At 45.9% G+C, this 26,482-nt stretch overlaps 4 pseudogenes; all 4 read left to right on the top strand.

Annotated features, from left to right (window-relative positions):
• The first annotated feature begins 5,955 nt into the window (after positions 1 to 5,955).
• Positions 5,956 to 6,139, top strand: LOC130133969 (small nucleolar RNA U3; annotated as a pseudogene).
• A 1,757-nt stretch (positions 6,140 to 7,896) lies between these two features.
• On the top strand, positions 7,897 to 8,091 carry LOC130133968 (small nucleolar RNA U3; annotated as a pseudogene).
• A 994-nt stretch (positions 8,092 to 9,085) lies between these two features.
• On the top strand, positions 9,086 to 9,259 carry LOC130133967 (small nucleolar RNA U3; annotated as a pseudogene).
• Positions 9,260 to 12,934: 3,675 nt separating this feature from the next.
• LOC130133966 (small nucleolar RNA U3) lies at positions 12,935 to 13,133 on the top strand (annotated as a pseudogene).
• The last annotated feature ends 13,349 nt before the right edge of the window (positions 13,134 to 26,482 follow it).

Consider the following 26,482-nt stretch of genomic DNA (forward strand, 5'->3'; position numbering starts at 1 on the left):
TCGGACAAACGGCTACTGGTATGATCAGTGTTGTAGTCGAGTCACTGAACCTCGAGTCCGAGTCGAGTCATCAGTGCTCAAGTCCAAGTCGAGTCACGAGTCATGAAAATCAGGACTCGAGTCGGACTCGAGTCCGAGTCCTGGACTCGAGTACTACAACACTGGGTATGATACCAATAATAATAATGCTTGGACATAAAAACAATTCTAATTGCAAAAAAGATGTTGTGGTTACACCGCCCCGAGCTGCCTCCCCGGCACGTTCAAGCCACTCCCCCAGCTCGGACGTGCCGGAAACATCCGAGCGCTCGGCTCGCGCTCTGAGGAGACGAGAGCTGCACTGCACCAGGTGTTTGCCATCATCCATCAGGCACACCTGTGGCAATCAGGCAGCCCTCTACAAGAAGTCTCCCAGAACACCACTCCGGGCTTCGACGTACTGAACCCTGCGGTAAAGTTCTGACAAGCCCTCCAGCGTTCTTTGCATTCTGTTTATTCCCCAGTGTCTTATCTTCGTGTCTCTGTTTCCTCCCAAGACTCTCCCTCCGCGACTTCCACGGCTCCCCGCGTCTCCCTCGTCCCCAGCGACCTTCACGTTTTTCCCCTGACCTCTCCTGCGATCTCCCCTCTTGTCCCTCTACCTGGAATCCCTCCTTTCGGACTCGACTTCCCGGATCTCGGAGCCGGACTTCCTCGGACAACCCCTCATGGATCACGGACTGGACTTTCTCGCCAGGTGCACGCACATTATTTCAACACCTCCTTGTCATTTACATACCGCACCACACATAGGCTAAGAACACTCACACATAGTTATACACGCAAACCACGGGACACCACACATAGTTTATTCACACATCCCACTAACGGAACGTTTTTTGCACCATACATTCCCCTCCCACCATAACACCGCCCTTTTTGGATTTCGAAGTCATCCTGTATCTGTCTGCCTTGGGTTTCGCCACACGGGTCGGGTTTTGGTGCGCGAGCATAACAAAAGATGATCAAAGCCTGATCTTCTGCAGCGCATTTATTTGACATGGTCTTTGTTTCTGTAGGAAATAATCACAGGTGAAGGCAGCTCCAAGTGGCTGGTGAATTTCAGGTCTACGAAACCAGACAGGGTCTTCACCTACCTGGAAGAGGACGACCAAATTGATGAAGCTTTTAAGCACATCAACTTGGTCCTCAAAGGAGCAACAAAATGTGCACCTTATGTCGACAGAGTTCCAGAGAGTCAGCTTCGTGTTGGATGTGCTGATGCCTAAGGTGAGGTTTAACTCCACCATCTAATCTTAGTTACATTGATTTCAACTCAACCATCTGATCTTAGTTACATTGATTTCAATACTTGTCTGTTTATCCAGTCATCAAAGCCTGTATTATAACTGTTAAAGGGCATTCCGCGATTTAGTGAATGGGTTATGCTCGCCCCACCACTAATTTGTATTGTGTTGTAAATATGGGAGCCCTTTTAACTGGAGGTTATCTATCTCTACCAGGCCATTGTCCACGCTCTTGTGGCAGTGGACAACCTCTCTCTAGCTGAGGCAAAGAGAAGATTTAACGCGGGACCATTGTATGATGAAAGGTACAAATGTCTGAAATCAGTCTACCACTTTGTTCCTAACACCCCCTAGCTGTGTTAATATTCATGATACACCATGACTTCTCATGTCCCATCGATTGTATTTCTTCTCTCCTTTTCTCTCTTTTCTTTTCCCAATGTATTCTTTAGTGAAGTGCAAGAATTTAATGATATTATCAAGATGCAGAAGAAGCAGTAGATCGACGCCGAGCATTTATATTTTTATTTCTATTTTATTTTATTTTTATTTTATTTTATTTATGTTTATTATTATTGTTATTGTAACCGGTTATTTTCTTGCCCGGTGCGGGATTCGAACGGAGTGTACTGCACCACAAGGCGACATCACTAACCGCTCGGCTAAAGGGTCAGACCCGTTAGCTAGGGACTAACGTGTCTTATTAGTAGTTTACATTATTATTATGTAAAACCTCAACCACATTCTGTAAAATGCTGAACCCGATGATAACACTGAAAAATAATAAAATAAATTGCTTAAAAAAGAAAAGAAAAGAAAAAAAGAAATGTGCGTCTGCCTTGGGGGCCCTCCACCCCGGGGACCCCCACCAAGCCCCTGGTCACAGATGTTTACCATGTGAAGATGTCAAATGTTGCGCACAATGTCACATGAATAAAGATTATTGTTATATTTAACCATATTATCAAGAGACAGTGGATCGAGGCCGAGCATAAAGGCAGGGGTGACTTGCATGTGTAAATGTATTGTTTAGTGTGTTAATTTTATTCTTTGACATTAACTAGTTCAACAAGCCTGTTCATTGACCGTTATTCGCATCGCATACGTGAACGTGTTCTTTCACAGTAGCCTTGGTTAAGTTTAGTCTCTTTACACAATACTGAGGTGCTTTGATAACAACATGTAAAAATATGTGTACTGGTTTATTTACATGGATAGACAACATGAATGTAATGGTTAGAAATGTGCGTCTGCCTCAGGGGCCCTCCATCCAGCCCACCACCCCGGGGACCCCCACCAAGCCCCTGGTCACAGATGTTTACCATGTGAAGATGTCAAATGTTGCGCACAATGTCACATTAATAAAGATTATTGTTATATTTAACCCAATTTATTGTTTGTACATGCATATTAATCCTTAATAGAGTGGGATATCCCACTGTTATTATGGCTAAAACAAATGGTCTCATTGTCATATGTAGCTTAGACTGTGTGCACAACGGCACTGGTAATTGTAAGATTTGACTTGTATGAGAGGAAATGCCAAATTTCTCAATTGAGTACACATCACATTCGGGATCAGCTTGATAGGTTTTGAAGGTATTTTACGTTTAGACATTGAATACTAAAAGCCTATGTTGACTTAACTACTACTTCACCTGGGCCCTATACTACAAAGTGAGTTGGTGTGTGTTTGTAAGTTTCGGTAGATAGCCCCTTCAGTCTCATTTGTCCCAGCAGTAGATAATGGCAGGTTTTATGGGTGTGTTTAAACTGTGGTTAGATAAGGCACCATGTTATGAGAGCCTGTGTATTGTGCTCACAGTGTTTGCTCAAAGGGGCATCTGTTTGCCATTGAGTCTAGGTTATTTTGCCCTCAATGGGCTTCTGTAAATCTTACCATAATTGTTACACACTCAGGCAGTGACTTTCTGTATCCGATAATAACTGATTAATGAGGGTCGAGTCGTTAGAAAAATAGCCCACGTTCTAACCATCCATAGCAAACGTTAGCTGGCATTCGCTAGTGTTGTTAGACATCTAGCTAACGTAACGCAATTGCTAACATTGTTGGCTAACGTTATCTAGCCAACGTATCGCTATTGTTGTGCCTCCTGCGCATGCTCCTGTCAACTGCGGAGGTGCCTCTTGGGCATGCTCCTGTCAACTGCCTCTTGCGCATGCTCCTGTCAACTGCGGAGGTCACGCGATGGTCCTGTCAACTGCGGGGGGGGCCTCTTGCGGAGGTCCGCCATTTTGTCTGCAGCCAGCTACTCTTGGAACGCGGCGCAGGAGTTAGCGGAAGTCAACGTAACACATTAACATAACGCGGCGGCGCAGGAGTTAGCGGACGTGGAGACGTAACAAGGGCATTTGATCTTACACCACTGGTACATTACCTGTTTTAAAGCACCGCATTACAAATCCAAAGTTATCAAGCAGTACAGGATCATTGTGGTCTGCAACTGTCACAGCACATCCAAAGCAACATTTCAGACCGTCATGACCCGCTCCACATCCTAGCTCATGTTTTATGAGTTTTTCATATTCCCCAGTGTTTCCTGTTTTATTGTGGTATTCACGTGTGTCTCGTTTTCAGATGCCACTTCCTGTCAAGTTTCCCTTCTGTGTGATTACCGGCCCCGCCCTAATGTGTTGCACCTGTGTGTCATCATCTCCCCCATGTGTGTATTTAAGCCATGCGTTTCTCCCTCATGCTGCCAGTTCGTCTTTACTCCGGTGATGAGCCTGACGCCTCTGCCTGAGCTGACTGGTTGCCGTGTAGCGACCCTTTTTGCCCGGTTAAACCTTTTTGGAGCTTTTGCTGCCTGTGTCAGTCTGCTTTGTGGGTCCTTTGTCATTGTGAACCTATAAACTGGCCACATTATGGACTCCGCAGACTCAGCCCGGTTCGTACTGCTCTGCAAGCTAGGACCAGCGACGGCATTGCTAGAAGACAGATGTAAGGATTTGAATTACGATTCACATAAAACACAGGCTTATATTGATAATTACCACAGTTACATCAGATTTATATGGATGCATCAAAGAGTTCAGTAAATAGAGTAGAGTTTATTGTTCCAGAATTTCATATTAAAGTAGGGGGAAAGGATCAATGAGGAAATATCCGTATACACGGCAGAAATGCTTGCAGTATTGTCAGCAGTGCAGTGGATAGAGGAAACGACGAGGAAATGAGGGTAAGGGTTTTGCCTGCTCAGGTAGACAATCCCGCAGCAACAGACTAATTTCACGGTAGCCAAGCTTACCCCGGCAGTGGCATTTCTGATGGAAATTACCGCGCTTCTCGGAGTGAAAGGTTTGGATAAACGTAACGGATTGCTCTTTCTACATCTTTTGCTTAGGGTTCGGGTGGGGTTAGGCTGCTCAGGCTGAGGATCCCACAGAGAATACCACAGCAACAGAGACTAACTTTGCGGTAGCCAAGTTTACCACGGCAATGGCATTTCTGATAGAAAGTATCGAGCTTTTCAGAGTGAAAGGTTTGGATAAAATTAATGGATGGGTTTTTCTACATCTTTTGGTTAGGGAAGGGTATGGTTAGGGAAATAGTTTTATCTGCTCAGGCAGACAATCCCACTTTGATGACCACAGAGACTAACTTTTCGCGAAAGCCAAGCTAACCACGGCAATGGCATATCTGGTGAAAAGTACTGGGCTACTCGGAGTGAAAGGTTTGCATAAAATTAATAGATGGATCTTATTACATCTTTCGGTTGGGGTAGGGTTAGGGTACAGGTTTTATCTGCTCATGCAGACCTTAGTTTCTGTGGGATTGTCTGCATTAGATAAAACCCTAACCAAAAGATGTAGAAAGAGCCATCTGTTAAGTTTATCCAAAACTTCACTCCGAGAAGTTCGGTACTTGACATCAGAAATGCAAGTGCTGTGGTTAGCTAGGCTACCGTGAAGCGTTAGTCTAATTTCCTGTGGTATTATTTGCGGGATTGTCTGCCTGAGCAGATAAACCCCCCAGCCCTAACCTAAAACCCTTACACGAAACGTATCCCAACTTTAACAGAAAGATGCAGAAAAAGCCATCCGTTAATTACATCTAAACATAAAGCTCGGAGATGCTCGGTACTCTCCATCAGAAATGCCATTGCCGTGGTTTGCTTGACTCCCGCTAAGATTTAATCCCACAAAGAACACCATAGCAACAGAGACTGTCTTGGTGGTTGCCAAGCTAACCACGGCAATGGCATTTGTGATGGAAAGTGCCGAGCTTCTGGGTATGAACGTTTTGTGTAAAATTATCGGATGGCTCATTCTACATCTTTCGGTTGGGGTTTTATTTGCTCAGGCAGACAGTCTCTGTTGCTGTGGTATTCTCTGTGGGATTGTCTGCCTTGGCAGATAAAACCCTAACCGGAAGATCCATCCGTTAAGTTTATCAAAAGCTAACCCTAATCGTAACCCTAACCAATAGATGTATAAGACTATACTTAAATGCAGGGGTGTCAAACTCGAGGGTCGCAGTGTCTGTAGGTATTTGTTGCAACCATGCACTACACCACCTGATTTTAAACTAGTTCCTTTCCCTCCTTGATTCAGGAGGTGAACTAATTAGTTAAATCAGGTGGTGTAGTGCACGGTTGCAACAAATACCTGTGGCCCTCGAGGCCAGAGTTTGTCGCCCCTGCTTTAATTAATAATTTCTGTAATTCTTGAGAAATGTGTTGCTAAAGTGTGAGTCCTGCCACCCACGATGATGAGCTGCGGTGGCTCTTGTTGAGCAGGAAGCTAGTACAGAGAAGTGGTTTAATCACAAACTCTGTGCTTTTGGTGTCTGTGCAATGTTCCTTTATGGGGGCATCAAGGAAAGGAGTGGATCAGAGTTAATTTTTTTTAAATGCAGAGCCACTAGCCAATTTTATCAAATCCAAGCCCTAAACCTTAATCCTAACCCTAAAAACACTACACTGCAATTGCAGACAACTTTTTAAAAAAAAAATCAGTTATAATGCCAACAACTTTCCAAGTTTAAAGCAGGATAAACTAATCGAGATAGAAGACAACAGCAGATTGATAGTAAAGAGAAACATTCAAATTGACCCTAACCCATCAAACTCAAACCCTAATCCTGGGAGTATCTCCAAGCCAGCACTTGGGCAGTAACGGAGGCACTCGGGTGGCATGCGTTGGTACAGGCATTCAACCATAACCTTTCACTCTGAGAAGCTGGGTGCTTCGATCAGAAATGCCATTTCCGTGGGTAGTTTGGCTCCCGCTAAGAGTTAATCCCACCGAGAATACCATAGCAACAGAGGCTGTCTTGGCAGTTGTCAAGCTAACCACAGCAATGGCATTTCTGATGGAAAGTATGGGTTGGGATAGGTTTAGTATAAGGGTTTTATCTGCTCAGGCAGACAGTCTGTTGCTGTGGGATTGTACTTCTGAGCAGGAAAAACTCTCACCTTAACCCTATGCCAACCCTGACCAAAAGATGTAGAACGAGACATCCGTTAATTTTATTCAAAACGTTCATTCTGAGAAACTCGGTACTTTGCATCAGAAATGTCGTTGTAAGCTTGGCTACTGCTAAGTTGGACTCTGTTGCTGTGGTATTCTCTATGGGATTAACTCTTAGCGATAGCCAAGTTAACCCCTGCAATAGCATTTCTGATGGAAAGTACTGAGCTTCTCAGATGAAATGTATGGAAGGCTCATCCTATATCTTTCGGTTAGTATTGGGGTAAGGGTTTTATCTGCTCAGGCAGACAGTCTCTGTTGCTGCGGTATTCTCTTTGGGATTGTCTTCCTTAGCAGATAAAGCCCTAACCAAAAGATGTAGAAAGAGCCATCTGCTAAATTTATCCAAAACTTTCACTCTGAGAAGCTTGGTACTTGACATGAGAAATGCCATTGCCGTGGTTAGCTTGGCTACTGCCAAGAGTTAATTCCACAGCAGTAGAGACTAACTTAACGTAACCAGGCTATCAACGGCAATGACATTTCCGATGGAAAGTAATTGAGCTTCTCGGAATGAAAGTTTTGGATAAAATTAACAGCTATCTCGTTCTACATCTTTCGGTCAGGGTTGGCGTAGGGTTATGGTGAGGGTTTTTCCTGCTCAAAAGCACCAGTCCCACAGAGAATACCACAGCAACAGAGACTGTGTGCCTGTGCACATAAAACCCTTATACTAAACCTATCCCAACCCTTAAAAATGTAGAAAGAGCCATCCATTAATTGTATACAAACCTAAAGCTCCAAGACACTCAGTATTTCCCATCAGAAATGCCATTGCCGTGGTTAGCTTGACTCCTGCTAAGAATTAATCCCACAAAGAATACCATAGTAACAGAGACTGTCTTGGCGGTTGCCAAGCTAACCACTGCAGTGGTGTTTCTGATGGAACGTACAGAGCTTCTCGGTGTGAAAGGTTTTGATAAAATTAACGGATAGCTTATTCTACATTTCTCTTAGACTTGGGGTAGAACTAGGGTAAGAGGTTTCTTTTTTTTTTTTTTGCTCAGGTAGCCAGTCTCTGCTGTAGGATTGTCCGCCCTACCAGATCAAACCCCAGCCCTAACCGTAAGATCCATCCGTTAAGCTTATCCAAACGTAATCCTAACCAAAAGCTCAGAAGACTATTTTCAGCGATCATTTCTGCCGTTCTCAACTTGAAATGTGATTCCCGCCAGCCACGATTATGGGCTGTCGTGAATCTTCCTGAGCACAAAGCGGGTACAGAGAAGTTGTTTAATGACAAACTCTGCTTTTATGACCGTTGAGTGCTCCTTTTATGGGAGCTTCGAGGAAGGGGCGCATTCTGAGGGGTGAAAAAGCGGGGAAAATTCAGAAATCCACCAGTTTTATCCAGACCTAAACCCTTAGTCCTTACCCTAAAAACATTAAAGTGCAATAGAAGACAACTTCAAAAAAGAAGCTTATATTGCTCTAAACCCCACCAACAACTTTTCAAGCTTAAAGCAGGGTAAACTAATCAAGATGGCAGACAATGGGAGGTGAATTGTAAAAAAGAAACATCCAAATTTACCCTATCCTTAATTCATCAGACTCTATCCATATCCCTAACTCTAATTCTGGGAGTATCTCCAAGCCAGCACTGGCACTCTGGTGACACGCGCTGGCCCGGGCATTCAACTCTAAACTTTCACTCTGAGAAGCTCAGTATTATCCATCAGAAATGCCATTGCCATGGTTCGCTTGCCTACTGCGAAGAGTTAGTCTCTGTTGCTGTAGTGTTCTTTGTTGGATTGTCTGCCTGAGCAGGTAAAATCCTACCCCAACCCAAAGGTGTGGAAAGATCCGTCAATTAATTTTATCTAAAACTCACTCTGAGAAGCTCGGTGCTTTCCATTATAAATACCATTATCGTGGTTAGCTTGGCTACTGTGAAGAGTTAGTCTCTATTGCTGTGGTATTCTCCTGTAGGATTGTCTTTCGGAGCAGATAAAACCCTTACCCTAATCAAAAGACATAGAGCCACCCATTAAGTTTATCCAAACCTGATCCTACTATCAAATCAATTTTATTTGTATAGCCCAATATTACAAATGTATCTCAGTGGGCTTAACCGCAACACAACATCCTGTCCTTAGACCCTCTCATCGGATAAGGAACAACTCCCTAAAAAACCCCTTTAACAGGGAGGAAAAAATAGGAAGAAACCTCAGGGAGAACAACAGAGGAGGGATCTCTCTCCCAACACGGACAGCGTGCAATGGATGTTGTGTTCACGCAATTTACATAATACAACATTGAAAGAGGTTAACAGAATTTTAATGGACATAAAATTTATGAAGAACGTGATGTGCCATTTCAGGAATCATTTTTGTACTTTTTAACTTGAGATGTTTCTAAAGTGAGTCCTGCCACCCACGATGATGAGCTGTGATGCTTCTTCCTGAGCATAAAGCAGGTATAGAGAAGTGGTTTAATCACAAGCTCTGTGCTTTTGTGGAATGAAGCATGCTCTGAGTGGTAAAATGCAGAGAGCCATCAATTTTATTTAAACCTACCCCTAAAAACAAACTGCCATAGCAGTGAACTTAAAAAAAATCATTTATAATGCTCCAACCCCCACCATCAATTTTTCAAGTTTAAACGGGGTAAACTAATCAAGATACAAGACAGTGGGAGATCAATCGTAAAGAAGAAAAAACATCCAAATTGAGCCTACCATTAACCCATCAAACTCTCTCCATAATCCTAATCCTGAGGGTTTCTCCAAGCCAGCGCTTGGGCACTGTCCACCTGAACAGGTAAAACTTTACTCTAACCCAAACCCTACCGAAACATGTAGAAAGAACCATCCGTTAATTTGATCCAAAACTTTCACTACGAGATGCTTGGTACTCTCCCTCACAAATGACGTTGCTGTGGTTAGTTTGGCGACCGTGAAAAGTTAGTCACTGATTCTGTGGGATTGTCCGCCCGAGCAGATGGTACTTAACCCCAACCGAAACGTAGAAAGACCCTCCTGTAATATTATTCAAAAGTTTTACTCTGAGAAGCTCGGTATTTTCCATCAGAAATGCCATTGCCATGGTGAGCTCTGCTGCTATGAAGAATTAGTCTCTGTTGCTGTGGTATTGTCTGCCTGAGCAGGTAAAACACTTACCCTAAGTCAACCGAAACATGTAGAAAGAGCTGTCTGTTTATTTTCTCTAAAACCATTATGCTGAGAAGCTCGGTACATTTCAGCCTCATTGCCATGGTTAGCTTGGCTACGATGAAGAATTAGTCTCTGTTGCTGTGGGATTGTCTGCCTGAGCAGGTAAAACACTTGTCCTAACCAAACTGAAACTTGTAGAAAGAGCATCTGTTAATATTATCCGAAACTATCACTACAAGAAGCTTGGTAATTTCTATTAGAATTGCCATGGTTAGCTTTGCTACTGCGAAGAGTTAGTCTCGCTGTGGTATTCTCTGTGCGATTGTCTGCCTGAGTTGATAAAACCCTTACCTTAAGCGAAACATGTAGAAAGAGCGATCCGTTGATTTTTATCCAAATTTTTCACTTGTGAAGCTCAGTACTTTACATCGGAAACGCCACTGTCGTGATTAGCTTGGCTACCATGAAGAGTTGGTCTCTGTTGTGGTATCTTCTGTGGGTTTGTCTGCCTGAGCAGAAAAAACCCTTACCATAACCCTACCCTAACCATAGATGTAGAAAGAGCCAACCCTTAGTTTTACTCCGAGAAGCTCTGTGCTTTCCATCTGAAATGCCATTGCCGTGATTACCTTGCCTATCGCGAAGTTATTACCTGTTGCAGTAGTATTCTTTGTAGGATGTTCTGCCTGAGTAGGTAAAACCCTTACCCTATCCCAACCGAAACATGTAGGAAGAGTCATCTGTTAATTTTATCCGAAACTATTAATCCATGAAGCTCTGTACTTTCCATCAGAAATGCCATTGCAGTGGTTGGCTTGGTTACTGCGAAGAGTTGGTCTTGTTGCTGTGGTATTCTCTGTTGAATTGTCTGCCCGAGCAGGTAAAACACTTACCCTAACCTAACTGAAACATGTAGAAAGAGCAATCCGTTAACTTTATCAAAAACCTTCATTCGGAGAAGCTCGGTGCTTTCCATCAGTAATGCCATTGCCATGATTGGCTTGGCTACCATGAGGAGTTGGTCTCTGTTGCTGTGGTAGTCTCTGTGGGATTGTCTGCCTGAGCAGGTAAAATCCTTACCCTAACCAAGCCGAAACGTGTAGAAAAAGCATACACAGTAAAAAATGGAGTGTTAATTTTAACTCGGAGTGTACAAATGGATCCTTTCGGTTCCATTTATACACTCTCAATTAAATTAACACTCAGAATTTTACTGTGTGCGTTTGTTACGGCTTGCCCATCCCGCGCCTGCAGCTCGTCAGGGCTGGGCTTAGTCGTCAGGGCTGGGCTTAAGTTTGCTCGTCTCCCGGAGCCCGTTGCCAGTTCGTGCCGTAACATCCTTGTTGAAGTGGTTACACTTCTCTGTTTATTCTCTCCGAGTTTATCTCAACCCGTGAATTTGCTATTTTCTCCGGAGTTTTTTTCCCTGCAGAATCATCCTGCTGTGTCCGCAATTTGGATTACCTGTGAGATTTTCTCTGTTTGTTGGTGACTACCCGCAAAGCGACTCGCCGGACTCTTTTCGTTGCCGTGTATGTTGTCCCGTTGGACCTTTGTATGAACCGTAAATAAAGTACGCCACTTTCGGCAAACTCTTTCTCTGCTTGGTGTCGTGCGCTTTGGGTCTTCCACAAACCCTAACAGCGTTAATAGTATCTAAAACTCCCACTAGAAGCTTGGTATTTTCCATCAGAAATGCCATGGTTAGTTTGGCTACGGTGAAGCCATATTCTGTGCGATTGCCTGCCTGAGCTGATGAAACGCTTATCCTAAGCAAAACATGTAGAAAGGGCCATCCGTTAATTTTATCAACAACTTTAACTCCCAGAAGCTCAGTACTTCCATCAGAAATGGCACTGCCGTGGTTGGCTTGGCTATCGTGACGAGTTAATTTCTGTTGCTGTGGTATTCTCTGTGCGATTGTTTGCCTGAGCAGATAAAAAGATGTTGCTAACCGAAATGCGTAGATAGAAAACCTGTTAATTTTATCAAAACCTTTTCACTCGAATAAACTCGGTTCTTTCCTTCAGAAATGCTAATGCCGTGGTTGGCTTGGCTACCACGAAGAGTTGGTCTCGGTTGCTGTGGGATTGATTGCCTAAGCAGATAAAGCCCTTATTGTAACTGTACCCTAACCAGAAGCTTAGAAAAAGCCAACCCTTAATTTTATCCAAAAATTTTACTCTTAGATAGCTTGTGTATTGCGAAGGTACTCTCTCTTTAAGTGGCATTCTCTGTAGGATTTTCTGTCTGAGCAGGTAAAACCCTTACCAAACCGAAACATGTAGAAAGAGCATATGTTAATATTATCCGAAACTATCACTCTGAGACGCTCGGTACTTTCCATCAGAAATGCCGAGGTTAGCTTTGCTACCATGAAGTTAGTCTCTGTTGCTGTGGTACTCTGTGGGATTGTCTGCCTGAGCAGGTAAAACCCTAACCAAACCATACATGTAGAAAGAGCATATGTTAATATTATCCAAAACTATCACTCCTAGAAGCTTGGTACTTTCCATCAGAAATGCCATTGCCGTGGTTAGTTTGGCTACTGCGGAGAGTTGGTCTCTGTTGCTGTGGGATTGTCTGCCTGAACAGGTAAAACACTTGGCGTCACCCCAACCAAAAGTTGTAGAAAGAGCCAACCCTTAATTTTATCTAAACGTTTTACTCTGAAAAGCTCTGTACTTTCTATCTGAAATGACTTTGCCATGGATATCTTGGCTACAGCTAAGAGTTATTCTCTGTTGTGGTTTTCTTTTTGTGGGATTGTCTGACTGAGCAGATAAAACCCAAACCCTACCTCAACCGAAATATGTAGAAAGCACTGTCTGTTAATTTTATGCAAAAGTATTACTCTGAGAAGCTCTGTACTTTCCATCAGAAATACCATTGTTGTAGTTAGCTTGGCTGCCATGAAGAGTTGGTCTCTAATTGCTGTGGCATTCTCTGTAGGATTGTCTACCAGAGCAGATTAAAACCCCATACCCTAGCCGAAAGATATAGAGCCACCCGTTAAGTTTAGCCAAACCTTATCCTAATCTTGGGGATAATTTGTTTAGTTCTTATCTTGAGAAATGCTTTTCTAAAGTGAGTCCCGCCACCCACGATGATGAGCTGGGGTGCTTCTTCCTGCGCACGAAGCTGGTACAGAGAAGTAGTTTAATCACACGCGCTATGCTTTTGGTGACCGTTCAGTGTTCCTTTTATGGGAACATCAAGGGAAGGAACATGTTCTGAGTGGTAAAAATGCAGAAATTCATCAATTAATTTTATCTAAAACTTAGTCCTAACCCTAAATAATTAAATTGCAGAAAAGTTCAATTCAACCAAAAAAAAATATTTGTATTGCAAAACCCACCAACAACTCTTCAAGTTTAAAACAGGAAAAACTAATCAAGATACAAGACAACGGGAGATCGATTGTAAAGAATAAACATCCAAATTGACCTTATACTTAACCCATCAAACTCTATCCATATACCTAAACCTGGGGGTATCTGTAAGCCAGCACGTGGGTGCTGGCGAAGGCACTCGGTTGACATGCGTTGGCTCTGGCATTCAGCCTGAGCAGGTAAAACCTTTACCCTAACATAAACCCCAACCCAAACTTCTTGAAAGAGCCATCTGTTAATTTTATCCATAACTGTCACTACGATAAGCTCGGTACTTTCCATCAGAAATGCCTTTGCCGTAGATTGGCTACTGCGAAGAGCTAATCTCTGTTGCTGTGGTAATTTCTGTGGTATTTCCTGCCTGAGCAGATAAATCCTTTACCCTAACCAATACATGCAGAAAGAGCCATCCGTTAATTCTATCCAAAACCTTAATTTCGAGAAGCTCTGTACTTTCCATCAGAAATGCCATTGTTGTAGTTTGCTTGGCTACTGCGAAGAGTTACTCTGTTGCTGTGGTATTATTCATAGTTTTCATTCACGTGACTGATGTGGGCAAAACAAAGTTCCAACAGTGGAAACTGTAGAGCAGCAGCACAGACCTGTCCATTTTCCAGCTGTTCAAAGCAACAACTGTTTAGATCGCCTTACGAAAGAAGAAAAACATATATTTTCAGACTACAAGTTTTAGGCTATTGCAATCCATATACAGCACCCGCTGCAGTATTTCAGGTTCTAAAAATTGCAAAGTCCCTGCCGGAGCTCCAATTTGGTGATGTTTACATATACACTGCTCAAAAAAATAAAGGGAACACCTAAAAACACAATATAGACCTCGATGAATGAAATATTTCAGCTGAAAATCTTTATTCATTAGACAGAGGAATGTGTTTAGAGCAAAATAACCTAAGAATGATCAATGGAAATCAAAATCATTAGCCCATTAAGGTCTGGATTCAGAATCATACTCAAAATCAAAGTGGAAAATGAGAACATAGGCTGATCCAACTTCTGTGGAAATTCTTCAAGACGATTCAAAATGAGACTCAGTAGTGTGTGTGTGTGTGTGTGTGTGTGTGGCCTCCGCGTGTCTGTATGCACTCCCTACAACGTCTGGGCATGCTCCTGATGAGACGACGGATGCTCCTGGGGGATCTCCTCCCAGACCTGGATCAGGGCATCGGTCAACTCCTGGACAGTCTGTGGTGCGACATCGCGTTGGCGGATGGTACGAGACATGATGTCCCAGAGGTGCTCGATTGGATTCAGGTCTGGGGAACGTGCAGGCCAGTCCATAGCATCAATGCCCTCGACATACAGGAACTGCTGACACACTCTGGCCACATGAGGACGAGCATTGTCATGCATGAGCAGGAACCCAGGGCCCACTGCACCAGCATATGGTCTGACAATGGGTTTGAGGATCTCATCCCGGTACCTAATGGCAGTCATGGTACCTCTGGCTAGCACGTAGAGATCTTTTCGGCCCTCCAAGGATATGCCTCCCCAGACCATCACTGACCCACCGCCAAATCGGTCATGCTGGAGGATGTTGCAGGCAGCAGAACGTTCTCCACAGCGTCTCCAGACTCTCTCACGTCTGTCACATGTGTTCAGTGTGAACCTGCTCTCATCTGTGAAGAGCACAGGGCGCCAATGGCGAATCTGCCAACCAAGATGTTCTCTGGCAAAGGTCAATCGGGCTGCACGGTGTTGGGCTGTGAGCACAGGCCCCAATTGTGGACGTCTGGCCCTCATACCATCCTCATGCATTCTGTTTCTCACTGTTTGAGCAGAAACCTGCACATTAGTGGCCTGTTGAAGGTCGTTTTGTAGGGCTCCGGCAGTGCTCCTCCTGTTCCTCCTTGCGCAAAGGACCAGATAGCGGTCCTGCTGCGGGGTTGTTGTCCTCCTGCGGCCCCCTCCACGTCTCCTGGTGTACTGGCCTGTCTCCTGGTACCTCTTCCATGCTCTGGACACTGTGCTGGGAGACACATCAAATCTTCTTGCCACAGCAAGCATTGATGTGCCATCCTGGATGAGCTGCACTACCTGAGTAACTTCTGTAGGTAGCAGATACCGCCTCATGCCACCTCTAGTGGTGAGGGCACTAGCAAAATGAAAAACTAACCAAAGATCGGCCAGAAAAGATGAGGACAGGCAAATGGTCTGTGGCCACCACCTGCAAATCCATTCCTTTTATAGGGGTTGTCTTGCAAATTGTCTAATTTCCACCAGGTGGAAATTAGACAATTTACCAACAGGTGAAATTGATTCACAAATCAGTGTTGCTTCCTAACTGGACAGGTTGATATCTCAAAAGTGTGATTGACTTGGAGCTACATTGCATTGCTTATGTGTTCCCTTTATTTTTTTTGAGCAGTGTATCTTGTGGAGAATCCCTCTCCTTACACTGCCACCAGGATGAAAGCTTGCAAAACTGCAGACAGTTGTATGTATTTTTGTTCTGGATGGATCAATAATGCTGCCGTTTTGGGAAGTATTTTGCCCGCCAGGTGGGCGTATGAATGTGACGTCACGTGAAAACTGGACTATCTGCCTGAGCAGGTAAACGCCCTAACCCAAAACCTACGGCAACACAGAGCCATCTGTTAACTTTATCCCAATCTTTCACTCCCGAGAAGCTCGGTACTTTCCATCAGAAATGTCATTGCCTTTGTTAGCTTGGCTACCATGAAAAGTTAAGTCTTTGTTGCTGTGATATTTTACAATATACCCACCAGCAACAAGCTGCCCTCACTGCACATCCTCAAATAGTGCCTGAACAAATAATCCAATCCGGGACCTACAAATTTTAACAAAAACCAGCGTCCCCTGAACTATTTTTGGGGGATGCTGATTTAGTTTCTCAAGTCATAAAAACTGGATTGTTTGTTCCTGATTTAGTTTCTCAAGTCATAAAGACTGGATTATTTTGTTCTTGGTTTAGTTTGTCAAGTCGTAAAGACTGGATTGTTTGTTCTTGGTTTAGTTTGTCAAGTCAAAGACTGGCTTGTTTTGAAGCCTGGTTTCCGTCTGATGTTTTCTGTACTTGGGTCCAAACCAAACCGAGGTCCTAAAAAAGATGTGCCCCCCTCCTTTATTTAACAACACTGTGTTCCCCAGCTGTGAGAGAAACCTATATTGGATAGCAAAGTGTGCGTGCATGCGTGTGCACATAACATGGCATATGATAAATATAATGGATAGTTTTCAGTTACTTAACAGTCCTGAATCCAACAAATGACTCCTATTTTTGCCTCTTTCGTTTATATTGACGTGTGATTATTATAGAAGCTTGTTCCCGTTTTGGAATATCAGGAGTGCAGTCAAATTAAGCAGCGTAATAGTTGGCTGCTCTTATTTTCTCACAAATCTTATCAATAACAGTCAGACATGGGCTGGAAAAACTACTTTTGCGTGCACCAACTCAAATATGACACAGCAGCACCCTTTGATGTCGCAATTTTACGGACTTGTTCAGCCAACGTAGGGTCATATCGAGCTAAAAGTTCAATCAGTCCAAGGAAATTTCCATTTCTGGGGTTTCCCAGTTCAGTATTCTTGCCTTTTAATGCCAAATTTTCCTCTGCAAGAAAAAGAATGCAGTCTAACACTCTAGTCAGTATAGTTTTCCAACATGCCTTCTCCGCTGTGATGGCATTTTGAAGTTGACTGTCGATACATTTTCCCAGTCGTAACCGAGATTCTAGTAATTCCTTCCACGCAAGGTGAGCATCTATATGATCGGGTTCTGTCATGTTTTTTTTTTTTAACACTTCTGACAGATGTTGCTATACCCACCAACTAAGCGACTATCGTGTTGTTTGGATCCTCCAAAAAGTTTGCACGCAAAGCAGCAAACTTTGTTTTATTAGAGTACATTAGCCAGTCGCAGTCAACTCATTCCCCGTTTAGTAGTCAGGGCTGGATCATGATGTTAATGGGCACTAGGCCTTGCCTCCGTTTTGGGCCCCACCAACATGAAAAGTAAATGTAATATAACAGACAGCTGGTGAACACGGACGGAGCATGCACAGAGTGCAATCTACTACTACTTTCGGCTGCTCCCGTTAGGGGTCGCCACAGCGGATCATCCGTTTCCATTTCTTCCTGTCTTCTGCGTCTTCCTCTGTCACACCAGCCACCTGCATGTCTTCCCTCACCACATCCATAAACCTCCTCTTTGGCCTTCCTCTTCTCCTCTTCCCTGGCAGCTCCATATTCAGCATCCTTCTCCCAATATACTCGGCATCTCTCCTCCACACATGTCCAAGCCATCTCAATCTTGCCTCTCTTGCTTTGTCCCCAAACCGTCCAACCTGAGCGGTCCCTCTAATATAATCGCTCCTAATCCTGTCCTTCTTCGTTACTCCCAGTGAAAATCTTAGCATCTTCAACTCTGCCACCTCCAGCTCCGCCTCCTGTCTTTTCGTCAGTGCCACTGTCTCCAAACCATATAACATAGCTGGTCTCACAACCATCTTGTAAACTTTCCCTTTAACTCTTGCTGATACCCTTCTGTCGCAAATCACTTCTCCACCCACTCCAACCTGCCTGCACTCTCTACTGCACTCCCCGTTACTTTGGACAGTTGACCCCAAGTATTTAAACTCAAATGCCTTTGTCACCTCTACTCCTTGCATCCTGACCATTCCACTGTCCTCTCTCTCATTCACACATAGGTATTCCGTCTTGCTCCTACTGACTTTCATTCCTCTTCTCTCCAGTGCATACCTCCACCTCTCCAGGCTCTCCTCAACCTGCACCCTACTCTCGCTACAGATCACAATGTCATCCGCGAACATCATCGTCCATGGAGACTCCTGCCTGATCTTGTCCGTCAACCTGTCCATCACCATTGCAAACAAGAAAGGGCTAAGAGCCGATCCTTGATGTAATCCCACCTCCACCTTAAACCCATCTGTCATTCCAACCGCACACCTCACCATTGTCACACTTCCCTCATACGTATCCTGCACCACTCCTACATACTTCTCTGCAACTCCTGACTTCCTCATACAATACCACACCTCCTCTCTCGGCACTCTGTCATAAGCTTTCTCTAAATCTACAAAGACACAATGCAACTCTTTCTGGCCTTCTCTATACTTCTCAATCAACATTCTCAAAGCAAACATCACATCTGTGGTGCTCTTTCGTGGCATGAAACCATACTGCTGCTCGCTGATCGTCACCTCTCCTCTTAACCTAGCTTCTATTACTCTTTCCCAAATCTTCATGCTGTGGCTGATCAACTTTATACCTCTGTAGTTGTTACAGTTCTGCACATCGCCCTTGTTCTTGAAAATCGGTACCAGTATGCTTCTTCTCCACTCCTCAGGCATCCTCTCACTTTCCAGGATTGTGTTAAACAATCTAGTTAAAAACTCCACTGCCATCTCTCCTAAACATCTCCATGCCTCCACAGGTATGTCATCAGGACCAACTGCCTTTCCATTCTTCATCCTCTTCATAGCTGCCCTCACTTCCTCCTTGCTAATCCGCTGAACTTCCTGATTCACTATCCCTACATCATCCAACCTTCTCTCTCTCTCATTTTCTTCATTCATCAGTCCCTCAAAGTATTCCTTCCACCTTCTTAGCACACTCTCCTCACTTGTCAGCACATTTCCATCTCTATCCTTGATCGCCCTAACTTGCTGCACATCCTTTGCAGCTTGGTCCCTCTGTCTAGCCAATCGGTACAAGTCTTTTTCTCCTTCCTTAGTGTCTAATCTGTCATACAACTCACCATATGCCTTTTCCTTTGCCACCTCTCTCTTTGCTTTACGCTGCATCTCCTTGTACTCCAGTCTACTTTCTTCATCTCTCTGACTATCCCACTTCTTCTTTGCCAACCTTTTCCTCTGTACAATTTGCTGTACTTCCTCATTCCACCACCAAGTCTCCTTGTCTTCCTTCCTCTCTCCCATCCCTTTTAGATGGCGCCTTCTACATAAGATATAGTCCACCTGTGTGCACTTTCCTCCACTCTTGTACGTCACCCTGCGTTCCTCCCTCTTCTTGAAATATGTATTCACCACAGCCATTTCCATCCTTTTCACAAAATCGACCACCATCTGTCCTTCCACATTTCTCTTCTTGACTCCATACCTTCCCATCACCTCCTCATCACCTCTGTTCCCTTCACCAACATGTCCATTGAAGTCCGCTCCAATCACCACTCTCTCCTCCTTGGGTACCCTCTCCACCATGTCGTCCAACTCATTCCAGAATTCTTCTTTTTCATCCATCTCACACCCAACTTGCGGGGCATATGCGCTGATAACATTCAGCAATAAACCTTCAATTTCCAGCTTCATACTCATCACTCTGTCTGACACTCTCTTCACCTCCAGCACGCTCTTGACATACTCTTCCTTCAGAATTACCCCTACCCCATTTCTCCTCCCATTCACACCATGGTAGAAGAGTTTGAACCCACCTCCGATACTCCTGGCCTTGCTCCCCTTCCACCTGGTCTCTTGCACACACAGTATGCCTACCTTTCTTCTTTCCATCATGTCAGCCAGCTCTCTCCCTTTACCAGTCATAGTGCCAACATTCAAAGTTCCAACTCTCACCTCCACACGCCTACCCTTCCTCCTCTCTAGCTGCCTCTGGACATGCTTTCCCCCTCTCCTTCTCCTTCGCCCAACAGTAGCATAGTTTCCACCGACACCCTGCTGGTTAACAGTACCGGTGGCGGTCGTTGGTAACCCGGGCCTCGACCGATCCGGTATGTAAGTCTTATTTATGATCCGCATATTTGATTTGGCAAAGATTTTACGCCGGATGCCCTTCCTGACGCAACCCTCCCCATTTGTCCGGGCTTGGGACCGGCACTAAGGATGCACTGGCTTGTGCATCCTCAGTGGCTGGGTTAAATAAGTATTGTTCATTAAAATAAGTATTCAAAAGGCTACAGTTAATACCACATAATGCCCGTTACATTGCTTGTGTGAGGCAACAGGAGGCTACCGAGTGCTGCACTCTTGATTTAATACATCCACCAGAGGGAGGCGGCTTGGGGAAAGGAAATATGAAATATCTCAGATGTTTTGCTGTGTTCAAATGCTGCTGAACGATATGTCATTTAATAAAACGTTATCTTTTTTTAAACCAAAAACCTCTTGACTGTGCCTCATCTATCTGTCGGTGAACTCAAAAATCCCTGCTTAACTTGTTTAAATGCAAATCCGGCATGGCGTTCTGGGAGATGGGTTGTTAGTTAAATTGAAGGATACTACAGTTTAATTTGCGTTTTTGTGGCATAATAATTATTCCTGATTGATATACATATATTTATTAGATGTGTAAGTGTCATAGGAATTGTTTGTTAAAATGCTACTAATATAGTAATAATTTTAAAATGTATTATTCTCCCCATAATTTTGGGGCCTGAGCCTTGTTGGCCTATGCGGAGATCCGGCCCGGTCGGTAGTAAACGAGTACAGTAGGCTTTAGAAAATTTGCCTCTTGCTCTTCTCTGCCCTGAGAAATGGACCATCAGGGCGTTTAACCGGTCTGTTCTCGGTCATCATTTCACGGAATGAGTCACTAACTTGACCGGGCGAAGGCCATTCTGAGGGGTCGGGTAAGGCTTCGCTGATTGCCCTGTTGTGACAGGGGGAGGGGAAAGTGTCTGCTTGCTTGCTGCCTCTATGCTCTCTGCTCCCTCTATAATCAATTATTAAATTATGTGAATTAGCAACTTGCTCAAATGTATATGAACCTAACGTCTGATACTTTACACATGTATTGCATATTAACAACCCTTTGAGAAGCTTTAGCTAAACCTACCTGCCAGCTTCTCTTTCACTAGTCTCAATGGTGGCAGCTTGTCTCTGTCCCTCATTTGCTGGCAAGTCTTTGCTGATCGCCCCGTTGTCACAGGTGACTGTAGTGTCAGCCTGCTTCCTAGCCTGTCTGACCTGCCCCCTCCCTATAATCGATTATGTGAGTTGGCATTTTGCTCAAATGTAAGTTAACCTGACATCTGATACTTGACATGTATCATAGCATATTAAATAACCTTCATCAGCTTTTTAGGTAACTTAAGCCTACCTGCCAGCCTCGTCTCCACTAGCTGTCACTCTCACTGCCAATGCTGGCATCATCAGCTCCCTCTCTGCTCTGTTCCTCGCTGGTGATATTGACAAATGGAGCAAATTATAAACTCTCTAAAAACGCACAATGCAACCATATGTCATGTGACAGTCATATGTTACAATTTGAACTAGTTAGAACAAGCCAATGGTTACTAGCTATCAGCAGAGCATTAAATTTAGCCAACTGTTACACATAAAGCTAACGTAGGCTCTAGCTAGCATTGGCTAACTTAACCTGCTATTTCCTCCTCAGTCCTGGCTGCATTCAGTTAGGCTGTTTATCACCAACAAATGACGTTATTTGAGCTGTAACTACAACAACCCAATATTTATTTTTGCATGAAAACTTTTTTCAAACTAAGTCGGTCGTTAGCTAGCTAATGTTAACTAACTTTAGTCAGCTTGCTTACCCTAATCCTAACCCTAATGTTATTCCCGCCTCAACTTTCTGACTGAACTCAGATGAACTGCTCTGTCTGATCACCCTCCTGCTAATGTGATGTTGGTTTGGTTATCCAGTTTGACAACGATTGTTTTGTTTTTTGTTTGGTATCCTTTCGAGCATATTGTCGCGGTTTTTCTATAGCCCGGATAACTATGGATGGAGGCGGGGACTTTTAGGTGCGACAAACCGGGCTTCACCACCGTTAGCTAGATAGCTGCGCCAATGCTAGGGCTAGCCTGCTAGTTAGCTAGTTAGCCGTGTGCTAATGGGTTAGCAAGCTCACCTCGGGACCAGGGCTGGTGATGGAACAGGGCGGCTGAACTCTAGGCGGGGCGGGAGATGGATGGCTGCTCTCCGGGGTGCGTGTCTCTCTCTCTCTCTGTACTCTGGCTCCGGTGTGACCGGGTGAATGTCTCTCTGTCTCTCTGGGGAAGCTCTCGGGGGTAGTCAGCTAGCTACAGGTACCGAGGCAGTCTGCTGCTAACACTACCACTGCTAGCCACCGTATCTACTGTCTAGCCCAGGATACGCTAGGTTTCCCTGCTCTATCCCACGCTAAGGTGACAGTCTACGATATGGTTACTAAACAGTTCTGGCGCTTTGTCTCTCCCGCGGTGTCTAATATAGTTGCGTCTGTGACAGCGCGAGCTAACCTGTGATTGGTCCTCTAGCTGCACGAGCCCAGTGCAACATTCCAAGTACATCCCCAGGCATTTCCCACTACACTGCCCCCCTCCAGCACTGTTGAGTCCCTTCAACATAAATGAACAACAGACTACAAAGATCAGTCTGATTAATCTAACACGATAAACGGGACAGAACACCCGCGAAATGAACTAGGCCCGGAACAAAGGGCGTCAAACAAATGTGGGTGGTCGCTATCCATACTGGACTCTTGTGACTAGCCTAGTAACCCCCAAGTCAACTAGTCACGTCCGTCAAAGTTAGTCTAGGAGCCAGGCGGGCCTCCGGACTGGCCGGCCCCGTCTGGTGGTGTACGAGAGATGGGACTCAGCGGCGTCGGCTTCGTCTCCTTCTGGGTCAGGGGCGTTGGACTGCCCGCCCGGGGCACAGGCTGCTGTCCCACGACGTTGGGTGATTGTCGACTCGCCTGAAGAGTAGCTGGCAGCAGTGTGTTGGAGCGGCTGGAACCGAGCCGGGGAGCCTGGTGTGCTGGGTCCTCCATCGTCGTTTGCGTGGAACAGGTCCTCCAGCCGGAGATCAAGGTCTTCATCGATCTCCTCCTGCTCTGTCACTCCTTCGTACTCCTCTGTTCTCTGCGCCCCCGGCTCCTCCATGTCAGCAGCGGGAGGACCTCCTTCAGGTGTTTCCTGCGGCCCTATGGCTGGTGCTGGAGCAGACAACAGAGCATGGCACCTGTCATCTGTGCCCCAGATCTTCACCAGGCAGTCATCTGAGCCCGTGAAAATGCGTCGCCCGGTGCGGTCGAAGGTGACACAGTAGACAGAGGAGAGATGTCCCAGAATCCTCTTGTGCATCTTCATGTGCTGGTAGACAGCTGTAGGCAGTAGCTGGCGTAGACGGTAGGAGCCATTGAGCCGACGCCCATTGCTCGTCTCCACGATATTGGGTGGACTCCCATAGATAATAGGAGGCTCTGGGGGTCGTCCACAGTGCAGAGCAGCCAGCGCTGAGCCCTTCGACACAACATGCTTGCAGCTCTTGTTGGTACGCAGGAGGTTCTGCCTGCCGGCTCCCAGGATGCTGTGGAGACCAGGCACGCTGGCAGGAACCTCTTTCTCCAGCAGTGGACATACTCTAGAACACACTTGGAGTAGGTGGTCTGGGCTGATGTGCCTGTGCAACTTCACCTTGTTAATGTTGTCGATGCCACTGGCCAGGGTCTTGAGCTCGGGGGTGCTCATGCTGTCTCCTACCGGCGGAGGACTTGGAGAGCTATCGCGACGCCGCTCGTCTTCCCATGCTACTCGCCGGATTCTCCCTTTTCCTTCAACCTCTCGCCCCAGCATCGCTTTAAAGTCATACTCGCGTGCCTCAACCTTACTGATTGCTTCAGCTAGTGTTTTGGGTTCTGCCCCCAGGACTTCATACGCGATGTTTTGGTTCTTCAGCCCGCGCAGAAAGGCTTCTGCAGCGTAGGCCTCCTGCAGTGTAACACCAACCTGCGGGTATGCCAGTGTGACAAGTCTCCTCACTTCCTCGCCAAACTCATAGAGGGTCATCTCTCTGGCCTGCTTAACCTCGCTGAGTTTACGGCGCGCCGTTCCCTCAGGCAGCTCTTTACCGTAGCGGCGGCGTAACTGGGTGATGAGCGCGTGGTAGTCATCTTTTATCGGAGCCGGCTGCGCGATGACAAAAGACATAGCGTTGTCCCTCAGTCGGAGATACAAGGCGTCCAAACAGGTCTCGTCGGTCCAGCCCCTCTTTCTCGCCATCCGTTCGAATGGTCCAACGAAACTATCCCAGTCGCCCTTACCATCAAAAGTGGCGAGGAGCTTGATGTCATTTTCGTGTCCTCGGTCGGGACCTTGTGAGCTTCGGTTGCCGCTCCGACTTTGAAGGTCTCCTGTCTGGCTCTGTTGACCTCTAGAGGAACCTGCCTGCCCTCCAACGCTGTCATCCAGCAGGTTTCGGCCGCCGTTGCTGTCCAGGGACATTTGGCCACCCTGCATCCCGTCGGGGGGTGGTACTGCAGTCGCTCCATTTTTTCCACCATGACCGATCGGAGTGCTGGTAAGTGGTGCGGGCTCACTGGGTCCATTTTCTGTATAGCGCAGGGCTGCTGGGGCCGCTTTGCTGCTCGGCCTGGCTGGCGTCTCCTCGTTGCGCCGGTCGCTCAAGTTAGCCACTGCGGCCATAGCTGCTGGCAACAGGTGATCAGCGCCGTCTCGCTGTCTGGCCCCTGGGTTCTCCCGGGCCGGGGTGAACTGCGAGAGTAGGCTCATGTCTTGCACCGTTCTGCTAGTTCGTTCTCCGAGCACAGCCCCTGCCGACCCTACACCACTCTCGCTTTGAGGGCTACTAGGAGAAACCCCTTGCTTCACTACTTGAGCGATGGGCGACAAACCGGGAGGCTCACCTTGGATATCTGAACGATGACGGGCCCAATTGGTGCGCTGAATGGGAGGTGTGGGGGGACGAGATCGCTTAGCCACCGCTTCCGCTAGTCCATTGATACGCGCTGTGAGGGCCTCCATCTGCATCTCTATCTGGCGTTGCATCTTAACCTGGGTCTGGCGTTCCATGTTTTCCATCTGGTGTTGCATCTGAACCTGGGTCTGGTTCATGGTTTCCATCTGCGCCAGGAGGAGCTTCATCCAGGCGTGCTCTCCGGGGTCTTCTGTCCCCACACCAGCACCATCCAGACTCAACTCAGACTGTTCTTTTACATTTTCTTTGTCCTGTGACATTTTTATTTTTCCACTGATTTACGTGACTACTGAAGAAATTACAGTGCTTCACAAAATGGCTGACTCACTCAGTTGCTAGCTAGCTAAAGCGATGCCGCCAAAAAGCTGCTAAATGCTGCTTTGAAATGCTGCAGAATGTCAATGCTAATTAGCTAGCGCCACTGGACGTCCTTTTGTGCACTTTCAGGGTGAAACTCGGTGAAAAACAATATCCTCACAGTGTGAATGGCGTTGAGAAACTAATGAGTCTTTTTATTCACTTTTTCGTTTGGGTTCCACTTCATAAAGAAGTTTCTTATTCACTTTTTTCGTTGGGGTTCTACTTCACGAAGAAGTACAAAATGGCTTCTTGCTAGCTGGGTTAGCTCACAGTGTGCAGGCTGAATTATGCCGCCATGTGACCGGGGCAGGATCCTCCGGTGTTGAGATTATGGCGAATCCCAACCTTTTATCCCACTTCTGACACCACTTGTCGCGGTTTTTCTATAGCCCGGATAACTATGGATGGAGGCGGGGACTTTTAGGTGCGACAAACCGGGCTTCACCACCGTTAGCTAGATAGCTGCGCCAATGCTAGGGCTAGCCTGCTAGTTAGCCGTGTGCTAATGGGTTAGCAAGCTCACCTTGGGACCAGGGCTGGTGATGGAACAGGGCGGCTGGGCTCTAGGCGGGGCGGGAGATGGATGGCTGCTCTCCGGGGTGCGTGTCTCTCTCTCTCTCTGTACTCTGGCTCCGGTGTGACCGGGTGAAGGTCTCTCTGTCTCTCTGGGGAAGCTCTCGGGGGTAGTCAGCTAGCTACAGGTACCGAGGCAGTCTGCTGCTAACACTACCACTGCTAGCCACCGTATCTACTGTCTAGCCCAGGATACGCTAGGTTTCCCTGCTCTATCCCACGCTAAGGTGACAGTCTACGATATGGTTACTAAACAGTTCTGGCGCTTTGTCTCTCCCGCGGTGTCTAATATAGTTGCGTCTGTGACAGCGCGAGCTAACCTGTGATTGGTCCTCTAGCTGCACGAGCCCAGTGCAACATTCCAAGTACATCCCCAGGCATTTCCCACTACAATATCAATAGCTCCGATAACGACGGGCGCGGCAAAACATCGGTACACAGAAGAGCCACTCATATCTATGGCTCTGTTGGCGACGGGCGTTGGTAAACATCGGATCACAAAGAGCCACGCATATCAATAGCTCTGACAACGACTCCAAGAGGATAAATTCTGAGTCTCATCAGCAGCCAGTCAG

The sequence above is a fragment of the Lampris incognitus genome, unplaced genomic scaffold, assembly GCF_029633865.1.
Source record: "Lampris incognitus isolate fLamInc1 unplaced genomic scaffold, fLamInc1.hap2 scaffold_57, whole genome shotgun sequence".
NCBI classification, from domain to species: Eukaryota; Metazoa; Chordata; class Actinopteri; order Lampriformes; family Lampridae; genus Lampris; species Lampris incognitus.